General features: G+C 41.0%; 1 protein-coding gene and 1 pseudogene across 3 annotated transcripts in view; one reads left to right on the top strand and one right to left on the bottom strand.

Annotated features, from left to right (window-relative positions):
• NRG3 (neuregulin 3) overlaps positions 1 to 23480 on the top strand; it is a 1064346-nt gene that overhangs the window by 138068 nt on the left and 902798 nt on the right. The window lies entirely within an intron of this gene.
• Positions 4576 to 6241, bottom strand: LOC129152075 (eukaryotic peptide chain release factor GTP-binding subunit ERF3A-like; annotated as a pseudogene).

Genomic DNA, 23480 nt, shown 5'->3' with positions numbered 1-23480 from the left:
GTGCAGATACAGAGAGAAGATGACCATCTATAAGGCAAGGAGAGAGCCTCTCGGAAGAAACCAAGCCTGCCAACATCTTGATCTTAGACTTCGAGCTTCCAGAATTGCGAGAAGATAAATTTCTGTTCTTTTATTATGGCAGCTGTAGCAGTCTGTCCGCTATCTCACTTGGTGTCTTTTGACTGCTCCTACACTCTGAGGTGTGGAGGAGTCAGATCAGAAATGCCTGGTAGAGGTGAGAAAGCTGAGGTGTAGGGATAAGAAATGACTTACCCAAGGTCAAGAATGAAAATAGCTAGTAAGTGGCAATGAAATTTTGTAAATCTTGCCCAGTGTTTTTTTCCATGACAAAGGCTATGTGACAGGACTTCTGCACCTGCTATGCCTATACAGTAGATGTGACTACATACAGTAGATGTGACTATTTGCTGGTCCATTTGTTAGGACCAAAAGCTACACTTCTCTGCAAATGTAGGTTCTGACATTTTGTGAAATAAGATTAAACATTTAAAAGCTTCAGAAAGTCCAAAGACGACATATATTAACATTTAAAAATTATCACTTTTATGTAGCCCATGAAATTATACAGCCCAACGAACATTTGAAACTTTTAGCCTCTTAATGAGACGTGATAAAACTTGACCAGTGCATGGGAAAGAGGAGAGCTGGTTTCCTCTAACCATAATGAGCTATGACATTTCTCCAAACAAGCTCTGGGGACTCTCTCAATAAAGTCATCGCCGACCTGTTGTTGCTTTGGTTGCCTGCTACAAACACACTGAGTGATCCCAGTGAAGTCAGGAAAGTTGCTATCCACGTTCCTTCATTGATCCAGTCCGTTTTCCCCTTACGCTGGTGAATAAGACGTGCCTTCAGAACATAAGTGAGTGAATGAAAAGGAAATGTGTGCAGTATGTGGAGAGTGAATCATGCTTCAGTGTAATGAGCATCCTTAGGTATGTCACCTGATGAAAAGGTGTAAGAGTCTTTTCAGGGTACAAACCTGAAGATCAAATTGCTCAGTTGCACGCCGTGTCTGTTTAGCTGTGTAATGTTAAATAGATCTTCAGTTTATACTCCTCTGTATTATGCATTTGATCCTGTTTCCCCATAATCTACCGCTGATATATTGATTTTTTACAATCAAATAAGCATTTTGTGACATCTGACTATTGTTACTGATTGACTACTTTTATATGTTTATAGGCCTTTGAAGTTTCTTCTCACTTCAATTGTCAGTTCATATAATTAGCCCATTTTTTAATTTGCCTTCTTCTCTTGCAAATCAATCTGTACATGTTCCTTTTATCCATTGTATAATATTCCTTTTATTAGTTGTATGGATTGCAAACATATTTTTCCCAGCAGTTAAGTTTCTTTTTCTTTGCATGTGACCGATTTTATCTTATACAAGTTTTCAGTATTAATGGGTTCCAACATGTTTATTTTTTCTTTTATAGTTTTCCTTTTTTTGTGTCTCTATATTGATGTCATCAATATATTCTCTATGTTATACTCTTAAAATTTATATATTTCTTTATCTGATTTAAGTTATTAATTGAACATAAATTTCTTTTTTATTATTGTTTGGAGAGAAGTAGAGATCTGATTTTTTTTCCCTTTCTCCATATGGATAGCCAATTATTCCTGCACCATTCTTTGAATAGTCTATCTTTTGCTCACAAATATATAGCCTATTATATTTGAAGTCTCATAGATACATGAATTTATTTTAAAGGCATTTAATTTATTCTGTTACTTTGCTTTATTTGTCTATCCTTTCAGCTGTATACACTGTTTAATCTCTGTAGTTTTATAGTAATACTTGATAAAAGTTAAACTATGTCACCTCTTCTACTTTTACTTTAAAATTGCCTTGATGGATATTGACCTGTAACTCATCCATACATATTTTAGCATGAAGTTTTACATTGCATGAAAACACTGATAGGATTTTGTATGAAATTGCTTTGAATTTATAGATTATGTATGGCCTTTATGGATTTCAGGTATATTAACATGATATATTTCTCATTTGTTTTCTTTTATGACATTTAGTAAATTATATTATTTGACTATAAAGTCTTTTACATATTTCTTAGTTTAGTGCTATTATTATTATTTCATTTGTCTTTACTATATAGTTTGGAAGGTCAGGAAAAGACATTGAACTTTACTTAGATGACAAAGGTGAGACACTGGGCAGGCAAAGTGTTCCAAAGAGCTTGATAGCTGTTGTAAACAGAGTTGTTTTAAAAAGAGCGTTCAATGAAAAGCTAAATGCTATGTAAGTTAGATGAGCATACTAATGCAAAAATATAAAAATCATGGAGGAAACACATGCCTATTGAGTACCCCTCTCTGGAAGATAGTTTATATATCACTGAATTTTTCCCTGGTCAGGGAGGGGGATGAAACCTAATGAAGGCTGGGCCATGGCACATGGCACAGAGCCACTCAGGGTGATGGCTGCTCATGCTTTGCCTCATCTGCAGACCTGCAACCCAGTGTCTCATCATCCTTGTTCTGGATCCATCTCTGGTTGGCTCTTTATTTTGACTTCCATTTTCCCTTTGCAATCATGAAGAACAAAATTTAAATAAATCACAAAAAGCATTCATGATTTAAACAATAATTGGACACACTAACATCGCCAAGAATAATCCAAGGCAGAATTGGCTGTGTGAGCATTTTGGCCAGTTGATGGTTTTAAGGCAACCTCTCAAGCAGTTTTCAGTGTAAGGCATGTGCTTGCCTAGCCCGTCTCCTGATGAAGAGGAGCCCACGGAAGCTCTGTTTTGTCAGCCCCACCCAGTGAAATGCTGCAGCCTGCAGTTTTCTGTTTCAGGTTCAAGTGTGAAGTTGATTTTGAAATTTACTGGTTTAGGTTGGATGTGCTATCACTCCCAGATGTATCAACTATGCGTTTTCTCTAAAAGCCATACTACTATTTTGCCTTTATTCATCAATGATACTTGAATAGAAGGAAGTAATAAAATATTAATATCCATTTATTCATATGAGGAAAAGTAATGTAGAAATTTCTGAGATGGAAGTGAGATGTATTGATTCTAAAAATAAGAAAACTCGGAATGGCAAGCCTGCACAAGCCGGGGTTCTCCATCACCCGAGGTGCGCCTGCGTTGTATCCTGCCCCTGAGACAGAAGATGAGGTTCTGTCTTTTTATTTCCCCTCTAAATCAGATGCAGGGTTCTTAGGGTCTTTAGGGACTTCAGGAAGTCAAGCATTTTACCAAACACATGTATTTGGTGTGTGAACAGAGGCCTAGTTGGCTGGAAACCTCTGTGTGCAGAGATTTGGGTCCTATTCTGACATCTCTTCATTTGGAGCATCTTCCACCAAAGCCCATCTTCACTCAGGCCCTGGCAGGTGGGAAGGCCCCTTACGTGCATGATAGAGGCTCATCACACTGAGGGAAGCTGGTCCAGTTGGCCAGTGTGCAGCAGTTCACAAGAAAATGCATGCTCTCCTAATAGAGTCTTATTGGGAATTTGGAAAGGGGAGCTCCATCTTTCTAGGGGACAGTATTGTGCATTGATGAAGGGGAGTGATGAAGTGCTGGGTCCGACTGTTCAGCCCATCTAGGCCTCTTTTGAACATTTGCTTATTGGAGGTCCAATGACAACCCATTTAATAGGGAGGCCCTGAGACACAGGGCAGAGTAGAAGCATAGCAAGAATCTTAATTCTGACCCAGTCATACCTCCAGTTGCTATGAGCTGCCCTGTTTTTGGACTTTTTTCATTGATCAACAAGAGAAGGAGAAGCTATGCTTGTTTGTTTTCTCTCTGCCATGGAGAAGTACAGACAACAGGCCTCAGCCAGGTGAGGCCTGAGGTGTAGGGTGGCTCTGCCCACACCACTGAGCGTCCATGAATCATTAACTGCGACACGATTTCCTAAGGTTCTTCCAGGCACATGGTGAGGGGGTTTCCCATACACTTTATATAGATTTAACCATCAAGTGATATAATAATAAACTAGTTTACTCAATTTTACAGATGAGGAAACTGAGTCTTGGGGCAGTTAAGACATTGGCCAATGTCATAAATAGGTGTGGTATTGGAGAGACGGAATATCAAAACCCAGGAGTCTAACTGAAAATGTATGTTGGTAACCACTATGCCATGCAACTTGATTTTGTCAAATTGAATATTTTATTAACATAGTAGTTGTCTTTGTAACATGTGTACACACAATCGCACACTCAGAATGATCTGCCTGGGGATTAAAAAGTCTACGTGTGTTAGAGGAATAAATGAAAAAAATTTTTAAAGTGTAGGTTTTTGGTATCATTGGCGATTATGTCCACATCACTTATAAAGCTATCACCAAAATCTGGTCTAGAAAACAGTTTGCGAGGGAAAGTAAAAATCTTGGGGAAAATTCAGCAGTGGCATAGCAGAGCTCTCAACGTAGAAAGCTGACAAAATGTGGAATTGGCAAGATATGGAGAGAGGTTGGTCAATGGGCAGACAGTAGAGGAGGTGGTGTTAAGTAGGTGTCTGCAGTCGTTTTTCCTCACAGTATTGTGCAGGGTCATCAGGGGAGCCCTTAGTCTTTCCCTGGCACCCGTTTCAGAACTTTTCCAATTGCAGAGGCCTTACCCTCATCTTTTAGGGAAATCGACCCATCTGAGGAATGTCTTTAAAGGTCTCAAGGCAGATGGGTCCTGCTGTCCTTATTTGAGCAATGCAGACTTGACCTTGTTTCACAAAACTGGGTCGAGTCTTACTTTTTTCCTTCTGGTTTTTCCTCTACCAAGCAAATTAAAGTTGTTACTTAGACTTCCTCAATACAGATATGAATCTGCAGCACCGCATAACCTGGGTAGATGATGGATTTGTGCTCTGTAGTCATTATCTGGGCATCAAATGTGCGTCCAGAGATTTTGAGGTTTTCACCCAGGGCTACAGAATCAGTCTCTACATCCTCAGAAAGGATTCCAAGAACTTCCATCTGTGCTCGTTTGGCATTGTCACAGCTGCTGGCCTTTACAGATGCATCCCGACTCCAGCTCTCCCAGGACCACAGTGCCTGTGTCCTGTATTGATCCACAGTTGGTAACCTGATTGGTCCATCAACTGATCTACTGAAGGTTGGCAAATTATCCAGATATGGAATAAATGGTAATCCAATGTACCGAGGACAGATGTCTGATTGCTTTTTAAGATTTGCTCAAGTCACTCCTGAGCAAGGCATAAAGTGACTGTTCAGTTTGGGATTGAAGCCAACTTTTCTCATCTTCATATCTCTCACTGGTCCAATTCACTGTTGGATCACCCATCTCATTAGTAAGCACAGTTGAGTGTTGTACACCTGCTGTCTTTGCCAGCATCCTGTGTTCTCTTGTCTGCCCTCCTTTTTCAAGTCCAGGTTCAGCCTCCCTTTCCTGGCCGAGAAGACCAGTACAGCCAGCTCAGGCTCAGGAGCACCGCCCTCATATTAGAGACAGAACTCCTATGGCTGGGGCATCTGGAATTGTGGAATGTTTTTCTGTTTCAAAATAGTCACAACCCACTTATACTGTTTTACCCCTGTTCTTTCTTCCCAATCTGTGGCTAAGTCCCAAGACAATTTCCAAGTTTCTGTTTCTCTCTTTAGCCTCTTTTTCATATCTCTCGGGTGTCCTTTTGTCAGCCATTGCAGGCAGAGGCATATTTGTCCTCCAGTGTCGGATCTGCCAGCACGTGCCCAGTGAATGCCACACTTGCCTGCTCCTTTTTAGGAGCCCCTGGTGGGGCGAACGCAGGTGTAGGTTTCCCCTTCCTCCTCCACACTTGTTATTCCTGTTCACGTTGAAGTGATATCTCATTGTGATTTTGAATTGCATTTCCCTGGTGATTAGTGATGTTGAGGGTCTTTTCATGTACCTGTTGGCCATCTGTATGTCTTCTTTGGAAAACTGTATTCAGATCCTCTGCCTATTTTTAAAATCAGATTGTTGTTTCTTGGTTGTTGAATTGTATGAGCTCTTTGTATTTTTTTGGATATTAGACCCTTATTTAGTATGTGATTTGGACATATTTTCTCTCATTTGGTAGGTTGCCTTTTGATTTTGTTGATGATTTTCTTTGCTGTGAAGGAGTTTTAGTTTGATGTAGGCCTACTTATTCAGTTTTTCTTTTGTTGCCTTTGATATTGCTGTCAAACCCGAAGAATCCTTTTCAAGACCAATGTCAGTTTCATTTTCTTTCATGTCGCTGTCTAGTTTCCCCATCACCACTCATTGAAGAATCTGTTCTTTCCCCATCGCACTTTCTTCAGAGCTGGTGTGTGAGGTTTATTTTATTTATTTATTTATTTAACATCTCTGTTCTCTCTGCAGTTGTTGAAAGTGCCTCCTAAAAGAAACAAAGCATGATAGAATTGCTGAACATAATAGTAGTATTTATTGAGCTCCCATGGGCCAGGCATTATTCTATGTAACTTTTCATGTATTATCTCATGTAATCCTCACATAAGTCCTATGAACCACAGAGAATTAAATGTCTTGCCTGGGATCATAATGCAAGCAAGAAAGATCTGGACGGGGCTAGACTAATTGGCCTAAGTGGAGAAGTCTTGGGGATGACGTTTAACAGGTGGGTGCAGCTGACCTACAACCTGACAGAAGGAGCAAGAAGGTTGTACATTCTGGGGGGAGGTCTCACTTCTGGGCAGCAGTGGGAAACCAGAGATGAATGACGAGGAGAAGAGGAGCTTAGATACAGCAGGTCAGAGGGAGAAGGAAGGAAGAGACTGGGGAGATTCTAGAAGGTAGAATATCCAGACTGATGAGTGAGGAGCAGAGATGAAGAATGGGAGAGCAGGGCAGTGTGAGTTCTGTGTAAATGAAGAGAATGGATTCTCTTGCAAGCTTTTGGAGATCTCTAATCCATAAACAGGAAATGGAGGAATTGATCTATTTTCTTTAAGTCAAGCATATTTCTCAGTATGGTGTCCGAAGTTTCTTTTTAGAGTCTGCATGGGAATCATCATATGGTTTGACACACTCCCTTCCAGGTGGGGACAGCAGTGCAGTAGTTAGCATTGCCTTAAAACATGAAGAGGAACATGTGAAAATTCTCACGTGGGTTCTGTGAAAAAGAGAGTATGACAGTTGATTAATGCAACACCAGATTAATCTGTCACAAGATTTTGAAGGCACTGCTTTGAAACATGTCATTTCTCTTAACAGACTTTTCTAGATTTTCTCAGGAAAGATCTTTGTGAACTGATTATTGAGAGTTCAGTATAGATTTGAGAATATTACTGTGTGAAAAAAAAAAGCCAGGGAACAAATCCTGTCTTCACTCTTTACCAGCTATATGACACTGAGTAAATAATGTAATTTTCTGAACCACAGTGTTTTATCTGTGAATTGAATGGGGAGTGTAAGATGGGAGATGCCAGGGAAGTGAGTTAAGGACAGAAGAATAAAGACATCATTTGCCATATTTCATTTTTCCTCAAAATGTAGACACAGAACAAATCTCAATTTTTTAGTAGGAAAGTCATATAATCAAACATGCGTTTTAGAAAGGTGATGGGAAATGGTGTCAAGGATGGATTGGAGGGAGAAAAGTTGAGGACACTTTCATAGTTGGTTTTTTTTTTTTTTTTGATACTTAACATCTCTTTTTCCTGTAGTTATTTGCAAATCATATATTTGATGAAGTATCTGTTCATGTAGGTTTTTCTTTTACTAAGGTAAAATACACATTATATAAAATGTGCTATCTTAATCACTTATTTTTTGTTAATCCCCACCTGAGGATATTTTTTCCCCATTGATTTTTAGAGAGAATGGAAGAGAGGGGAGAGGGAGAGAGGAAGAGAAACATCGATGAGAGAGAGTCACATTGATTGTTTGCCACCTGTACATGCCCTGACTGGGGCTTGGATCAACCCTGCAACCCAGGTACATGCCCTGACCGGATTCAAACCTGTGACCCTTCACTGTGCCAAACCTGCTAGGACTTAATCACTTTTAAGTGTATAGTTTAGTGGCATTAAACACATGCAAAACACTGTGCAACCATCTATCTTCATAACTTTTATCTTGTAAAACTGAAGTTCTGTTCCAGTTAAACGATGACTACCTGCCCCTCCCCTCACCCCTAAAAGTCCCTTCCTAGTCTCTGTCTTTACGATTTGACTCCTCTAAGTCCCTAGGGAAGTGGGGTTGCACAGTACTTGTCTTTTCCTGACTTGCTTATTTCACAAAGCATGTCCTCACCTTTCATCCATGTTGCAGCATGTGTCAGAATTTCCTCCTTCTTTAAGGCTGAAGAATATTTCACTGTGTGTTTAGACCACAGTTTGCTTTTCTATTCATCTGTTGATGAACACTTGGTAGCTTCCATGTTTTAGCTCTTGTGAACAATGCTGCTATGCACATGGGTGTACAAGTATCTCTTCAAGATTTTGCTTTCAATTTGTTTGGAATTCCAGAAGTGGGATTGCTAGATCACATGGTAATTCTATTTTTAAACTTTGAGGAACTGCCATACCATTTTTCCAGTAGCTTGAGCAGTTGGCATTCTCACCAGCAGTGTGCAAGGCTTCCACATCTTTGTGAACACTTGTTAGTTTTTATGTTTTTGATAGTAATGTATCCTGATGGCTGTGAGAGACACTTCTATGTTTTCTTTTTTTTTTTTTCTATTGATTTTTTACAGGGAGGAAGAGAGAGGGATAGAGAAAAACATCGATGAGAGAGAAACATATCAGCTGCCTCTTGCACACCCCCTACTAGGGATGTGCCCGCAACCAAGGATGCCCTTGACCGGAATCAAACCTGGGACCCTTAGTCCGCAGGCCGACGCTCTATCAACTTGGCCAAACCGGTTTCGGCCCACTTGTATGTTTTCAAGTGCAAGGTAATGAGGGTCAAGGTGAGGCATAGCCATGGGAAATAAAAGGTGGGGAACTCAGGTGGGAGATTTTTGGAAAGTGTAAGCAACTGAGTTTGTTGATCGAGTAGTCTCATATGAGAGGATGAATTATGTGTTCAACTTTGAAATTTTGACAAGTGTCCAATTTTGACAAAAGTGATATCATTAGAATCAAGTAGGACATAAAAGGTGAAGAATAGGATTTATTGAGGGGCACTTTAATGTTTATTAATTTATTGATATTTATACAGATTTTCAAAGGAAAATATTGTGTTGAAGCACAATTATAAATTTTTAAAAATTTCAGATTTTTAGAAAAAAAGTTTACCTTGTGGAGAACTGTAAATTGTGATTATATGTTTTACTGAAAGTATCAGAAAAGAGCATAAGATGTTGTTTGCAATTACTTTAACAAAAAATAATAACATATTTGTAGAATATTTTATAATTTGCAAGTCTCCTTTATATAAACTGTCTTTAATATTTCAAAAGATTTATGACACTTTTATTTATTGGTATCTATCAAATCCCTTTTGAGTACCCACTGGGATCAGGAACTGTCCCGGGCCCTGGAGACACACCCAGCTCTCAGGATACATTCGAGGGATAGGCCCCCGAGTTCAGGTATCAATAATAGGAATTCTTGACTTGGGTCCTGGCAAGGATTTGGGGATGGAGAGGTTCTATGATCCCAGTAAAATTTCCAAGAAGAGATTTTTATCAGATTTTCAAAGACCTCTGTAATCCTAAACTGGTTAGGACCCATCGTCTTCCAGTTAACTGACCACCTGGGTCTTTGGCCATCCGTTTCTTGCACTCCGCAGTGCCATGCTGCTGCTCAGCATTCATTGTGTCATCCTGCTCTGAAGAATGATCCGTCTTCCCAAGATTTTGTAGATCATTTAACATTCTTCTTGTAAAAGTGACTTCAGTACTTGATGAATTTTCTCAGACGGTAGACTGACATTGGTTTCTTAGAGCTTTTGGCACACTGCCAGTTCTGCTGTGGTGAAGGCCGGGTCCCTCTGTCTTTGTTGGAGAGGAGCATGACAAGGCTCCCGAAGAAACACCAGTGGCTTTTCTTTGATTGTCCTGAGGAAGCAGAAACGTGTGCCATTCCTAAGAAGATTGTCAGCCCCGGATTGCAGGACACAGACCAGTGCCTTGGAAACGGCCTTCGTGACTTACTGCAGTGGGAGCTTGGGTCTCTGTGGCGAAACAGCCTTTATCTGTACACACGCCCACCTGACCTTGGGTCAGAGCATTTCCAATCGATTGAGAAGTGCAGCGAGTGGAACCACAGTGCTGGTGAGCTCTCACAATATGTGGAGCAAGGCTGCCTGGGACTGAGCGACATGGAGACTCTATTGATTTTCTAAATGCCTTTACCACATACTCCTAAACTCCGGGTCTGGGAATTAACTCAGTTGCCAGAAATGGTACCAAGGACAAAAAGAAAGCCTAAATATTATAGGTTAAAATGGAATCCCTCCACCCCGACCCCAGAAATAAAGTAATTTTTCCTGGGAAAATAAAGTAGAGAAGTTTGCTTATAGGCTATCTAGTATCTTAGCAATGAACGGAAATTAGGCAGAAATGTTTAAGCAGAAATTAGTTTTGTAGTTTATAGCACTGGCCTAGCAGAACATCAATCAAAATGCACCTGAATAGTCCCTCCTTCTAAACGTTTTTCTGAAGCCAAATTTAACTTTGTTCAGGGATAATAAAGAATCTCTAATTTGTTTATTGAATCCTCAGGAGTTTCGCTACTCTGATTACCAAGCATTGAAGCAATAATTTGTTGTTGAATCAGGAAAACAAGAAGATAATTTTATATCAGCCTGATGGGGTTGTTTACTGAAACTCTAACAAGCTGTTGGGGCACGCATGCCTGTGTGTGTGTGTGTGTGTGTGTGTGTGTGTGTGTGTGTGTGTTCGCTTGACTTAGGGTTAAGTCTTTCTGATTTGAAGTAATAGTTTTAGGTAGTGCTTGGTTGGCAAATGTGATTCCTGACCTGTGGCTTTTTTCCAAATTCTTATCCTTTGAGTCTAGCTAAAAAGCTGCAATGTTTGCATGAGGTGTTCTTTTTTTTCTTTTTCCTGCTCACTTTAATTACAGTATATTCTGAAAGAGAGCATGACCTTCTGAATATCCATCATTTTGAATAATTAGAAAGGCAGTGGTTATTAAAATACATTTCATTTCAAAATTGAGTTTATCAGCTGCTACAGTGGCGTATGCATTTTTTGGGACACCCTGTGTTTAGCCATCTGGTAAGACGTTTTCTGAGCTCTTACATTGTGAGTGTGCTGTGCTACTTTCCAGTGTTTGGAGGTTTAGACAAGCAAATTGTGGTCAAGGTTTATCAAGGCGACTGTACTCTGTTTGGGGAGGTTGGAGATCAAGGGCTAATTAACAGAAGAAACTGAATGAAAGTCTCACTAATTGAGGAGGAGGGGACAGTCTTATCCTGCAGAAGGCACCTGGGTATCTTAATGGGGAGAAGGCCTGTAGGATTAAGATAAGCAGATAGAAATGTTAGTGCTTCCTCATTGAATCAGCCTTATTTCATGGTGAGAGAATATTTTCATTCTGAAAGCTGTCAGCCAATGCAAGAAAGGCACTGCCTATGTCACTGTTCACCTCAGTATTTGTGGTGTTTCCTCATTATTGGTGTGGCTTCTTCAAAGGATTTCCTTATGAAGTTTCCTGTCTTCAAGTTGAGACCTAAAGTATCAATGGATGCTGCCTTTTGGCGAGGAAAATTATGAAATCAATTGAGCACTTACATTTTACTAACCCACGCTGAGAAGCACTATAAGCATAAAAGTTCAAACATTTGGCACCAACACACACACACACACACACACACACACACACACACACACACACACACGTATGTAAAGTTTCATTTCATTTTTATATTGAATTCAGGTTTAAATAATAATACTTTAATATATTGCGTTAAGTAAAATATATTATTAAAATTAATTTCACCTCTGTCTTTTTCTTTCTTAAACAAAGAAATTTTTAAATTAAGTAGGTGGCTCTCATTATATTTTTATTGGGAAGTGTGGCCTTAGATGATGCTTATGGAACTGTTGTTATAAGGATTCTGTATGAGAGGATTAACCCAGATAATAAAGCAGAATCCAAGTGTGCCCTGCAGGGACTGGGTTCAGTCCCAGCTCTGACCTTGACTCTGCCATTACTCGGTCACTTTCCCTGCTTTGGCTGAGGTTTTCTCATCTGAACAATGAGGGAAGGATTCAAAGGTGGAAGATCTCGAAGTCCCTTCTCACATTAAATCCAGCTATTCAACCATCTTCAGGGGTACAGTCTCCCCACAGCCTGTCAGATGGAACAGTCTTCCTCATTCCAATCCTTCCTTTAGTTCAGAGGTGAAGTTGTAATTACTGTCCTTTGGAGCTTCCTCCAGCAGCCTGAGGCTGGAGCGCAGCATCTTTCAGTCTGTTCAGCTCTGAGTGAAGCAACTGAATATGTTGTGATTTACATGGATCGGCAATGATATTTTGCAAGCAAATTTCCACCACTCTTTGAAAATGGTCAGATATGCCTAAAAGTGAATGATGTTTAGTCCCAGTAGTTTTTATGATGCCATTGCAAACAACTTAACTGATTTTTTAAAATCCTTAAAATTAATACTGGAACAGCTGTTTCTAACTTTATCCCATTGTTTAGCTTTCAAATGTAACTTGAAGAACCTTTTGATATTAGAAGGGATGAAACTTGTTTATTATCAAAGGTAGAAATGCAGGTTGTCATACACAAAATGTAAAAATTAATTAAATATCTCTGCTTTTTTTTCTATGTCCATATATTTGACAGTAATATTGCATTTGGGTATATGTTGTACTTTGAAAACTTTTAACCGGTGTGGTAATTTGGGATATATGGGTAATTTAGAGTGGTTATTCTTATATTCATACTAGTAGCCCGTTTGCACGAAGATTCATGCAATAGACCTTCATTCACCTGGCTGCCTGCACCAGTTTTCTGCCGGCACCTGGGACCCAGGCCTTGGCTGTGGCCACTGCCTTCTGCCTTCTTTCAGGGTCCCGGCTTGGCCCTGGGCGGTGGCCTTGGGCTCTGCTGCACCCAGCGTCCCTGCTACCCGCTCTCAGGAGCGAGCCGACCCCTCAGGTTGGCTGGCTCCTGCGATCAGAGCAGGCACCCAGCTGGCTCCCAAGGCCCGGAGTCCCTGCAATGGTTTCCTGGTGGGCGTGGTTGATGGGCGTGGCTTGGGCGTAGCAAAGGTGCGGTGAATTTGCATATTTGTCTATTATAAGGTAAGATGGTTATATGCCTGTGATAAATCATTCAGAACCATTTCTTAGTAAAAAAAAAAAAGCTGGCTGGAGGAATGCATATTTAGAGACTTTTCATATTTATTATGATGTTTTCTTGCAGAAAGCTTATATTTTCGGCTCATGCTTACATTAGCAGAGCCTGAGCCTGCCTGTCCCCTGAAACCTCACCAACACTGAAATTGCGGTTTTAAGTCTTGATAAATCAATGGGAGAAAAATTGTGTTTTGTTTTTGTTTGAATTTGTATTTCTTAGATTTCTAGGAGGATCAGACATTGTTTAATGAACATATTGGCAGTTTCTAGTTCATTTTTAATATCTTATTCCTGGGGTTTATTTAGTCTATGTACTTTGTTATTTGAGATAATTTTCTTTTTTGATAGGTGAGTTGATTTGGATCATATCGAAGCTTCCAAGTCGTTCTTTTCAGCTTTGACTGCAAGCTCTGTTCCATCATAGAAAGGTCCCTCTATCCCTCCCTATGGTCGGCTGTGTACACACACACACACACACACACACACACAGACACACACACATGCACGCACACAGATTAACACAGCGAGGAGAGAATCACTGTGGTCCCCATCCTACCATGTGTTCAGGAGATGATCAAGCCTTTACAAGAAGAGAAAGATACTTTAACCCCTTTATGGTCCTTCTATGAAAGTGTTTACTGGAACAGGTGTTTGTGGATTTTTTCCTAAAGCAAATGAAAAACCCTCATAGGGATAGTAACTATATTAAGGTCTCTGCTGTAAAGAAAGGTTGCCAATCTGTTGGGATACCACAGTTTACTTATTTGAATATTCCCTTGCGAAATCATCTTTATTGAGCTGTCATTACAAGGCCATTAAAAGAAAGCCATATGAAATAGGGTGATGCTTCTGTAATGAAAATATTGTTATGTCCATTTTCCTATAACAATGATATTCCAATATGTGAAAGATTAATTTTGAACAATTAAGTGCTAACCTGATATCAAACTATATTACAAGTCTTAGTAATCTAAACAGTGTGGTATTGGTATAAACACAGATATATAGATTCATGGAATAGAATAGAGAGCTAAGAAATAAACCCATGCCTCTGTGGTCAATTAGTCTATGACAAAGGAAGCAAGAACATACAATGGGGTGAAGACAGTTTCTTCAATTAGTAATGGTTTTAGGGAAACTGGGCAGATACATGCAAAAAATGAAACTAGACCACGTTTTTTTTACACCACATACAAGAATAAACCCCAAATGGGTTAAAGACTTAAATGTAGGACTTGAAACCATAAAACTCCTAGAAGAAAAGATAGGCAGTAAACTCTCTGACATAACTCTTAGCATTATTTTTTTTTTCTGACATATCTCCTCAGGCAACAGAAACAAAAGAAAAAAAATAAACAAATGGGATACCTTGCAAACCGTAATGCAAATAGCTCCCCAAAAAGCTGTGTGGGACCAGATGACCTCACTAACCCCCAAAAGGCTGGGGAAACAAAAGCCCATAATTTGAATCAAAGAATATTAATAAAAACTTAACTTTCAGCAGCACATCTTTTACTATATACTTTGCTTAGTTTTCTAAAGCATGTTTCTATCAAAATGCTGAATCCTGGCCCAGCTGGGTGTGACTCAAAAGTTGAGCATTGACCCAGGAACCAAGAAGTCATTGGTTCAATTCCTTGTCACAGCACATGCCTGGGTTGTGGGCTTGAGCCCCAGTGTGGGGTGTGCAGGAGGCACCCTATCAATGATTCTCTCTCATCATTGATGTTTCTATCTCTCTCTCCCTCTCCCTTCCTCTCTTTGATTCAAATTATGGGCTTTTGTTTCCCCAGCCTTTTGGGGGTTAGTGAGGTCATCTGGTCCCACACAGCTTTTTGGGGAGCTATTTGCATTACGGTTTGCAAGGTATCTCTTCTCCAGGGAAATAATTTTAACTATGTTTGAAAGGATGAATTTAAAAGATTATTAACTCGTCCTCAAATTTCAAAATGATGTTTCTGTCATATCAGACAATTTTCTTCCTGTGCATTAAAGAATAATATGAGGAAAGCATTAACCACATCACCATATTTAAATGCTGCTTGGATATTGTCACTCTCGCTAATTTTTTTAGTGGGGTACAATTCACATGCAAAATTAGCTTCCTATCCAGGCGTCGGGTTGAACTTGAGCTGATGGAGCTGATGTGCTGCTTCAGATGTGGATGTGGTACATGGCAGCCTCTCTTCCATTCAGATTTTGGAAAGAGGCAAACGTACAGAGCCCCCAATCAGGCAACTGTGCCCACTCACACCGAGGCTGAAAGGGAGCTTCCAGAGTGGGGATGTGGACAAGAGGAGGAGAGAGGGACAGTCGGGAGGTAGGGGCCGGGAAGGAAGGACAGCAAGTTAGTCAGAGACTTGACTCAGAATCCAGGCTCTGGGATAATGCTCATGGAAGCAATGTGTCCTGGATTCTGCCCCATCCAGTATCCACGCTCAAGCTCCCTCTCTCTGGCTGGCTTCTATTCAAACAGCTGGAAAGGCTGTTTCCAACTTTCATTTTAATGGGGTTTGTCATAGGATGGTGTTTAGTAGGTGGAATTCTGTTTTACTGCCTCTTCCCCATTGTTTATCTTCTTGCCTTAAACACCGATGCTGCGTCTAGAATTGTGGTTATGCGCGGGCCTCTAGTGAACCTGAAGAAAGATGGTGACATGCCCAGGCTTCTCTGGTTTCTGCCTTCCCACCAGACTTCTGGCCACAGGAGTCAAAACAAACCCTGAGTTGGAGTCAGAGTTGCTGTGACTTGCATCCAGATGCATTCCTACTTGATATACTTTGCCACCTTTACCTGCATTTGCCTTCTGTTCTTCAATAATCTTACTCCCCAAATAAGGGAGATGCAAGTATGTTAAACTCAAGTTCTCATCCCAACACTTCTTAAAACCTGGTACGTCCCATCTGCTTAGTCAGGATGCTCTCTACCTGTGAGGTAGTTAAACGTTGCTTACTGAGTGGATGGGAACGAGAAGAATCATATACAAATGCAGTGATTGAACCCTTTGGTGTTCTCTCACCTGGTGTTCCCCCGTGCAAAGCAGCATTGTACCGTGACGTGCTACTTCCGCCCCCATCTCTACTCCTACAAACCCTTGCCCTGGTGTACGAGTGTTGTGAGGACCCACCTCTGTTTTTGGCTGCTTCTTCTGGTGGGTGAAGTGGGAGGTCTGAGTTCCTAAAGGTATTGTATGAACCTTGACTATACTATAAAAAGCACAAAATAACTAAGAAATAGGCTCACCATGTAAGGATTTACATGGAGCTCGAACCACTACCTCTCACAGACTGGCTTGGTGACAGCATGGTTTGATGAAGAAAGGTCTTTGGACCATCCAAAGCTATGTTTGCAACCCATTGTTGTCCCTGCTGGCTGTGTGATGTTGCCTGTTTTGCAGAATGGTTGGGATTAGATGACTTTTTGTGTGTCTATGGCAAGTAGTAAGGAATTAATAAATGATAATTGTTAGGTTAACGGTTCTAGTTAATCCTGCAATATGGTGTTTGGAAGGTGTGATTGTATCAAGACCAAATAAGCAATGTAATAAGTCCTTTTGGACCTACATCTTATTTTAGAATAATCGTTCTGATAACCTAATCTCTTCCCTGAGGTGCTTTTGATTGGTTACTGTGCTCCGTTCAAAGCTGTCAGTCAACATTGTCCTATGATCGCTTCCTGCCTCACTGTATTATCTGCTGGGGCCCACACAGGTGACCAGTTCCAGAGATTTCACTGGTTGTCATTTATAGAACTTTTTTAAATGAAATAAAGGCAAGCAACCAGATCTTCTAGCACACTAGTTGGGAGCCAAGAGCAGGTTGGTGTTCTGGTGGCCCTGCAGTAGGATGGTAACCTTCAAAATCATTAATTAATGTTGATGTGTAAGGAGCTAATTAGGACTTTGGGGCATTTTGACACTTCCAGTGGCTTATTTAATTATCTGAAGGAGGCTTTTACCATCTCAAGAGGTGTTATGATCTGCCTTTGGGAACTAGAGAGCCACCTTAGAAAACAATCGAGCATCCCTCATGTTGGCAAATGACTTCTCTGAAGAATGTTTCCTTTGAAAAAACTGCCCTTAGACATAAATCCTAGTTTGAAATCATACACAGCAACTTGGACACAGTGGTGTAATAGACGAGTTGCTCCTTCTTGATTGGCAGGGGTGTTTTCAGGGATCAGAACAAAAACAGAGCAGCACTTACTTAAATCCTTGCCCAGAGGCGGAATGTTCCCCAGGAAGCAAGGCTCTCTGGGAGGGCAGCCAACGGTGCCCCTAGAAAACGATGCGGAGAGAGGCTCATGCAAGCAGATAGAATGAGGCTGTTCGGCTCCGCCAGACCTTCGCTTATTTCCTTAGTCAGGAAATATTACAGAAAATGGAAGTGGTGATGATGTTGACACTAACAACAATTGAGTTCAATGAGTGATGGCAGCAAGGGGAGTGTGCAGGAAGCTGGCAGGGCACAGTGGTCTGTACACACCTCTAGGCCACCGTGTATGGGGCTCTGGATTTTACAATTTATATCCGAGTGAGGGAAAGAGCCGGCACCTATATGGTGTGTCAGAGTTACAGGTAAAAAGGTGTAAATGAAAGTGTCATAAGTGAAAGAGACTAAACAGGAAATCCAGGCAGGAAATATCCCAGAGAGAGAACGTGATCTGTACTGAAACCTTGCTCTATAAAGCAAGAAAACTACCCACCACTTTCATGAGGACTTGGACAAGATTTGATTTTCCATGATGGAATCAAGCAACTTTTTCCTTAAAAGAACAAACAATGTTAATTTTAGTATGCACTGAAGCTGAGGCAATAATAATACTAATTTGATAACAAAAAAAACAGTACTTTTCAAATTACTCTGAGGTGTTGTGAAGTTGCGAAATCTTGCATCTGGATGATAGGAGTGCAAAAATGTAGGGAAGAATATGGAATTTGAGTGGGTCCATGAAGGGTAGGGGGTGTTTTCACTGCCAAGTTAGGGAGATGGGGACAGAAAGGGACATAAAGAATATACAAGAAATAAATGGAAGATGAGTTTGCAAAAATAGGTTTGTATAAGAACCAGGGAGGTTTAGAATGCAGCTTTTAAGATTCTGACGGTCAACTCTTCAGGAACAGAGGGTCTTAAAGGCATTAATGCAGGGAAGTAACAATATTAAAAGTAGCCTATATTGCACTGGCTGGTGTGGCTCAGTTGGTTGGGCATTGTCCTGTGCACTAAAGGGTTGCTGGTTTGGTTCCAGTCAGGGCACATACCTGGATTGAGGACTTGATCCCTGGTGGAAAGCGTTTTGCTCTCAAATCGAAGTTTCTCTCTCTCCCTCTCCCTTTCTCTCTCTCTAAAACTCAATAAAAATATTTTTTAAGAAATTAGTCTGTATTTTAGGTAAGAGTAAATATTAATTCTTGAAATTTGGAAAAATCCCCAACAATACCTGATCACAAAAATGAAAGTTAATATGTAGAAGTTCAAATATTACTTTTAAAGAATCTGAAAAAACATAGGGCCCCCATCTATCTGAAGAAGCCTGTAGCACTTTCCCAGCCACATTCATAATCCTGAAAATATTTCCAAGTCCATCATGGCAGACCTGTCCCATTTAAATACACAGTCATCAACCCTCCTTAATGCTACATTTTTTAGGTAAAATTGTTTCAACTGAGAGCACACATCTATTAGTGCGAAGTCGTATTGGATAATGAAGCTCTGTTATTCCCATGGACCTGTGTTAGGTGGACCAGGGATTTTAATTAAATATCTGAATGGGTGTTATACAGTAGATACTCTCTAGAAAGCATCTGTCAGGGTTAATATTTTACAAGTTAGCTATGCCTCTTTCAACCTTTAATTATAACATTCTAACTCTTTATTCTTAGTTACTGCTAATAATTTCAAGGTGATACAGATAGAAATTACTTGATTATCCAAGTGACTGCACAAATCAAATGGAATAGAAAGCAATTTCACTGCCTCTACATGTTTTATAAGTACACATTATTAACATGCTATTTTTAAAAAATTATCTCCTCTTTTTTAATTGATTTTTTTGGAGAGAGAAAAAGGGAGAGGGAGAGAGAAACATCGATGAGATAGCGAAATATGGATTGGCTGCCTCCTGAACACCCTCTACTGGGGAATGAGTCCACTATCCTGGCATGTGCCCTGACCGGGAATCAAACCACCAACCTTTCCACGCATGGGTAGATGCTCAATCAATTGAGCCACACCCACCACCGCTCTCTTTTTTCCTAAGAGGAATTGAAAAACGTATAATATCCTGTGGCTGGGAAAGTGTAATGCCCGGCACAGATGTAACTAAACTCGACTCTCAGTGATAGCAGTGATGGTGCTCCTGCATCAAATAGACAAATACACTCCTTGATCTTTGTCATTTCTTCAGCTCTCGTCGGGCGCTCATCTGTTGTCCTCAATCGTTTCTCATAGCGCCCCGTTGACCACCTCATGTCCATTTCATCAGGTAAGTGTGTGACCTGCCACTTCCTTCTTCCCATGGAGACGCTGGCCATCCTTGTGGATGGAGCATTCTTCAAGGACTTGCTTTGGCCTTAAATTCAGAAACATAAAACACATTGTTAGTCTTTTCATGCTGGAGTCCACTCCTTCCACACCAACCTCATATGGGCCATTCACACTCTTGGCTGTTTAAAAGGAGGCTGGCTGCTGTTGGTCGGGAGAAGTAGACACCCAGGCCCCAGCTTGATAAGCAACCATGCTGAAATTGGCTCTGGCCGTGGGGTGAATCCTAGACTGTTAGGATTGTATCTGATTTGACTCTTGGTGGTTTCCAAGTAGTGTTTTGAAAAAGTATATGTTAATTACGTGCTTCTATTTAAGAGTCAAGATATCACTGTTCTGTAGATGGATCTGAAAACTCCATTTATTACAAACCACCCACCAATCAGAAGTTATTTCTGTCCATAATAAAGGAAGCTTAACATTTATTTTCAGAATATGAAAGAACACTTTGATACTCTCACTAGTAAAATAGGTTAAAATTTTTTCTTTCTAACGCCTCTTATTGGTTTCCGATTTTTTCGTTTGCTGTGCAGTTGGCGATGCTTGGTGTTGCTATGCTGATTCAAAACTGCAGTGGGGAGAAGGGCCAGGTCTCTGCTTCTCCTGAGAGTAGAGCATTTTCATTGTGGACACTCAGAGGGTCTCCAGAAGGTGAAGACTATCTCCCTAATGGATCAGAATAATGACAGTAATCAGAACAGAAACCTGTGAAGTCATATTTGACATGAACAATTCTTGATTTCTAAGAAGATGATCTCATTGTAGTTCTTATTTCCTTAGTGAGGAAAATTAATTATTTCATCCATTTTGATCCATTTTGTGGATAGTAACAGCACTTTTTTCCTTAACTCACATTACTGTTTCTATGACAGTTGGGAGTCTACCCTAGCTGGCAATCTATAATAATAAAAGCATAATATGCTAATTAGACCGGATGTCCTTCCAGGTGACCTGGATGAAGCTGGGGCTGTGAGGAAAGCCCAGGTCCCGGGTGCCAGAGGGAAGCCGGTGGGTGCTGGCAGCAGGGAGGCGGTGAGGATGGGAAGGAAGGCCTACTCTTGCATGAATTTCGTGCATCGGGCCTCTGGTGGAGAATAAAATTTCAACCATGTTAACAGCACTATCTTGTACTATTCCAGACCTCAGTTCCTGTGGTTTTCGGAGCGCATCACGCTCTTCACAGATACTCATTTGTCCTTATAGGCATGTCATTATGGAATATACGGTTAGAGAATCGAAAAACAGGTAAAACCGTGACCCTCATGTCGATGTAAAGTGAACACGGATTAAACCTTTAACTCATTAAGGAGGGAACCAGGATGATGCTATAATGAGTGTAAAAGAACCCAAAGAGCAGATCCAGTTAGACATCAGGAGTATTGAAAAGGGGTGCAAATAGGGCCAAAGTAGGCTCTTCCCTAGTGGGAGGGAAGTCAGTGGGAACTCTAGGAGACAGAACGTTGCACGCCTACTAGGCAGATATCGTTTAGCATTGCTGTCAGGTAACCACAACTTACAGGGACGTAAATAGCCCAGTGCCGGCTAGAATGCGATAACCTGGAAGAAGGTGCTGTTGACAGTGCAGTTTTCCCCTGAAGAGAGGTTTCCCCCCACAATATCTGTCCCTCTTTATTTAGGTAACTAGTACTTACCGTTGATTCACCTCCAGCAGGCGCTGCAGGGAGCCTTCCCTATGCCTTCTACCAGGTTTTAAGTTTCCCTCTGCCTCTCACATGCTTGTGAATGACAGTTCCGTGTTTCTATGTGACATTTTCATTTAATATTGCCTCTCAATTTCTCTTTTTAAGACTAGGACTGCATCTTATTTTTCACTTGCATAGTGTTTGTGCAGTATTTGGCACGTAGACAAAATTTATAAATTATTTGCAGAACGATTGAATGAATCAATGATTGGTGGATGGCTATACTCTTGAGGGGAGGGTCCATGAGCACATGTGTAATAGGCAAACATGTGATGCAGCAGGGGTGTGAGGAAGGTCCAGTCATCTCTATAGTTCCCTTTGAGGATAGGGCATCATATGTTAACATTATTAAACTGGGTGCTTACCTGACTTTTCTACTGCCTCACTGCTTCATCCCTGTATACTTTGCTAACTTCAGTTTATATTTGTAATATGTATTCTTCTTATTTCCTAACCACCTGTCAGAGAGTTAAAAATCGCAGGCCCGTTAACAGTATAGTAATATATTTGCAGAAGTAGGAAATTTTCCATAAGAATAAGTGTTGACCTTGGACTACGTGAGAAACTTTGGGGTGGGTGATCAGAGACTCTGAATTCTTCTAGTCTTTATGGCGAACACGGTGAAGCAAGAGCTACTTCATTCTCTGGGACGTTTAACTGTTCCCATAATGCTTTTGCAATTTCGTATGCATGAGAGGAGTCAGTGCTTTAATAGCCGGATCTTTGACCTATTAGTACAGTCTTAGAATTAACTGAGCACTGAGTTTATAGTGAGCAGGCAGGGCCTGTCCCCTCAGCCTGTTATCTCAAGGTCCCTCCCTCTGAGATATGCACACAAAGTAGTGGTTCTCCAGAATCCCTGCTTCAGAGGATTCCTGTTTGAACATATGTCTGCACACGTGTGTTCAAAACAGTAGGTGTCCTGGCAAACCCAAGGTGCTTCCTGCGAAGGAGCAGAGGGGGGTGCTTGGGCTTTGGAATAAGAGAGACTTTGAGCTCTCTCAGTTTCTACTTGCATGACCTGCAGCAGGCTACCTAATGGCTTTCGGTTTTATGTTTTTTATATCTAAAGTGAGAAAAATACCCCTGGTTGCATAGGGCTCGGGTGAAGACAGGAAGACAGGGAGACCTTGAATGCAGCTGACTTATCCAAGCAGCTATGCGAAGTACTAGTCCCCAGCCCTGCTCTGGGGCACATCCTGCCCTCATCTGCATTTGCTCCTCCCCCTTTCTTACTTTTTACATCACCTCCTCTTCAGTCACTACCCTCTTTAAGTTCTTCACTCCTTCCTACCTTGTTAGTAGATTTTCTTGTCTCTCCAACTGGACTTTTTGGCAGAGGCCCTGGCCTATCCTGTTGAGAGCTGCCTAAGCATCTCATGTGGCTCTGGCGTCCTGCCCCAGCCCAGGGCACTGAAATTCAGCACAGGAGCCTCCGAATGCCACTTTCCTCACAGAAGTCACTTCATCTTTACCTGTGTTTCCTAAAAACCAAAGACAGTGTCTCTCAAGCACAGACTGAAAAGGAATTTAGTTTACCAGGCGCTGTCCGTGGTCCTGAACAGAGTTTGTATTCTACGCTGTGGGTTTCCTTTTCCTTATCATGCTGCCCTGCAGTTTGAGCAGCTTGCATTCATGCTTTCCAGCCAGACTCACCCGCCTGCTTTCCCAGCTCACCATGGCTCCTGGGTCCTGGGGAGTGAGGATTGACCTCGGGTCAAATGCACCAGCCCACTCCATCACTACACTGATGCTCGAGGAAGGAGCAGATGTGTGTCTGCCTGTGGTACTCAAGACAGCATATTAAAACATGGATTTCTTTTAACTCCCTCTGTTCAGAAGCTGGAAGGCAGATACACAGAATTGGTACCCTGTGGTTTCTTTGCTCTTATGTTCTTCACAGTGTTTTCATTCCTCCTGAGCACCTTTGGACAAGCATTGTTGTTTTTTCTCTAATGAAAGTAGAAAAA

This window comes from Eptesicus fuscus, chromosome 17 (genome assembly GCF_027574615.1).
Source record: "Eptesicus fuscus isolate TK198812 chromosome 17, DD_ASM_mEF_20220401, whole genome shotgun sequence".
NCBI classification, from domain to species: domain Eukaryota; kingdom Metazoa; phylum Chordata; class Mammalia; order Chiroptera; family Vespertilionidae; genus Eptesicus; species Eptesicus fuscus.
The sequence above is the reverse complement of the archived record's forward strand: the minus strand, read 5'-3'. Positions and strand labels throughout refer to the sequence as shown.